This window comes from Physella acuta, unplaced genomic scaffold (assembly GCF_028476545.2).
Source record: "Physella acuta isolate Inbredline_101_S28 unplaced genomic scaffold, ASM2847654v3 ptg000789l, whole genome shotgun sequence".
In the NCBI taxonomy this organism is placed as follows: Eukaryota; Metazoa; Mollusca; class Gastropoda; family Physidae; genus Physella; species Physella acuta.
Window position 1 is genome coordinate 1 of NW_026732307.1, and position 3277 is coordinate 3277.

General features: G+C 32.6%; 1 non-coding gene across 1 annotated transcript; it reads left to right on the forward strand.

The window, feature by feature from the left end:
- Positions 1–2637: 2637 nt before the first annotated feature.
- Positions 2638–2756, forward strand: LOC131950927 (5S ribosomal RNA). The gene has a single exon (XR_009388369.1). It is a non-coding gene; the product is annotated as a 5S ribosomal RNA (ribosomal RNA).
- Positions 2757–3277: the final 521 nt, after the last annotated feature.

The following is a 3277-nucleotide window of genomic DNA, read 5'->3' on the forward strand; positions in this document are numbered from 1 at the left end:
AGTAAATTAATATCCTTCCATATATTATAGAAACATAAATAAATATGTGTAAAAAGTATTTCATATATGTATATTTTTTTTAATATATATAAATATATATATATATATATATAAATATATATATATATATATATATATATATATATATATATATATATATATATATATATATATATATATATGTAAAAATATTGAATAGACGAATATTGTATATATGTCTATATATACGTATGTATATATATGCATGTTTTGTGTATATATATATATATATATATATATATATATATATATATATATATATATATATCTATATATATATATATATATTTACATGTGTGTCTAAATGTATATTCATTGAATATATATTTGAATGTATATTCAAATATATATATTTGAGTGTAGACGAAAGACGCTCAAGTAAAATAATATCCTTCAGAATATTATAATTATAAGTTTTTTTTTTCTACCCCAGCAAACAGAAGGATATATATATACACACATATATATAATTTATATTTACAAATATATATCATATAAGAATTAATATATATATTCATAATATATAAGGATATAATACAAATATATATATATATATATATATATATATGTATAAATAAATAAATTATATATATAGATATATTCATATATAATGTATTTATTATGTAAATATATATATATATGTATATATCAGTGTGTATATATAAAGGTATGTATATATGTTCCAATATATTTATTTGTTTGTTCGGATACATATATATCTGTTGTGTGTATTAAATTGCGCTCTTCTGTCAGTTTTTTCATTTGACGACAGTCGGTTAAGGTACTGGCCCCAGCCTAAAGATATTAGTAGAGCCTTCATAATGTGATGCCATGGGTTAGCAAAAAATAAATGAAGAAAAATCACATAGCAGGACAAATTGACATTTTACATGCTTTCAAACTTAAACTGAAATCAGAAAATGATGTGAAATTCATCTTGTGTATATAGAAAAATAAGCATTGTGCCAAAATCCTAATCATTGGTTTTAAAAATGACACCAGCTTAATTTAAAAACTGGAAATTGTTTTGCCCTGGCGGATGAGATACCGGTAGCCGACACAGGGTTTACAGGCTGATAAAAGAAAGCGGTATACTTAAAGACAAAAGAATACCCTGTGTTAAAGCGGAACCAGCTAAGATTAAAGCTTAAAGTAAAGGCCTGCCCTGTCGCAGAATGTTAAAGTGGCCGGTGAAAGATCCCCGCGCCAGGCTAAAAGCAAGCTGTACACTTATTACTTAACGAGAGCTTCTTCAGGTCTTGTCTGTAGGACAATTCAGTCACAATAACAGGCAGACCAGGCCAGCCCTGGATATAAGCTAATTCATTTTATGCGGTGCTTCGACAGTCAATGAATATGGAGCTGCGGTCAGACTTTCAAACAAACCGCCTGAGTATTTAAAATGGGAAACAATATTTATTAATATTATCACCAACTAGATCTAGATTATATAGGCTACAAGGAAACCCAGAACCAGACTGGAAAGAAGTAAATTTACTCCCACTAATGATGACTTCTCACTAATACTAATAATTAAAAAAATGTTTAAAAAAATTAATTGCTCAAACCTAATAATCATTACAATCAAGCATCAAGTCTGATAGCCAACATTGGACCTAAAATCTAGATCTATTAGTTTTTACTGAACTAAATCTTATGTTAGCTACTAATAATTACTAATGCATTCAATTATTAATACCTAGGCTACTCATTCCTACAGAATCTAGAAATTCTAGATCTAGACTCTAGAGAAATACTGGCGTCCCAGGCCAACCTAACCTTTTAAGCAACATCCTTAATTAGCATTTAATTTACCATGGATCGCCTGCCTTTTTTTTTTCACCGTGAAATTATTATTGTAATTTTTGAAACAGTATTTTGAATAGATCCACCCTCCTGTTTATATTATTTTAGTTAAGCTAGAGCGTTAGATCTAGAATTCTAGATCGACGCCTAGTTGCGTGTTTTAAAATAAAGCCAGAATATTAATAGACTGAAAATAAATGTGCCAGTTGTCGTGGGAAAAGGTTAAAAGAATAATTAATAAATGAAAAGCATTGAACTATTTCTCAAACATTAAATTAGTAGACTTGTAGGCGGCTAGATCTAGATCTATGTGATGAGTTGGATTAAAATTGAATGAATTCGTGCAGAATGTTTCGGAAGGAGTGAGTGAGCGGGAGACCCAAAAAAGTTAAAGTATCGCCTTTCCGATAGATCATTTCACATGAAAGCGATAGTTAAAGGACAGGTCGGATGCAGGGGGCACCTGGTTTTCTGATTTTAGTCAAGGAAAATGGGGAAAATGTATTTATTTTGTATTTTACAACGCGCGATGCTCGAAAATTAGTAGCTCAGGGAAGTCTACCGGTGGTTACCGCCTCAGGTTAAAAATAGCGACCAATGGCTGTAGAGGGAAAAAAAGGCACATAGTATTCGATATTAAAACAATGTTTCGCTTTTGTGGCGATTTAGGGCGTTTTTTATTATTGAAATAATATGAGGAAAGCAGTGAAATCATTATTGTAGCCAGAAAAGGACGAATAACTGCTGATTTCGTTTGAGTATATTTATAAGCCCCAATTTTCTCACACCGATGTCTACGGCCATACCACGTTGAAAATACCGGTTCTCGTCCGATCACCGCAGTCAAGCAACGTCGGGCGTGGTTAGTACTTAGATGGGTGACCGCTTGGGAACACCACGTGTTGTAGACTTTTTTTCATCTTTTGTCTTTTGTTTTTACCCCACTGGACACCTATTCTTACCACCTGTACTCTTTCCTAAGTTCACCACATACCTGTGAACACTTTTGTAATATCGAAATATTTTTTGTTTGTTTCTTTTGTGCCTTCACGGTAGGCTACCTCGACCCTCCCCACCCATGGAAACAAACCCCTTAAAAACCAAAGGAAAGATGACCACTCTGCCCAAATTAAATAAATAAACTAAGTAGGCTACAACCAAATAATTGTACAATCAAACCTAAGTAATAAGGAGGAAGAAGTAACTCAGTAAGTAAGGGGTAGGTATGGAAAACATTCGTGTAGGGGTTACAACCACTCGAGCTAATTCGGAAACGTATGGGTGGCCCTAATAAGGGCCGGATGGGTAGAACAAATGGGTGGTCCTGGGTTGAGTTTAACCGCCGAAGCCGTACAGGGTGCGACCTTGACGTTTCAGAGCATAGACGACATCCATAGCAGTGACGGTCTTCCTCTTGGCGTGCTCAGTGTAG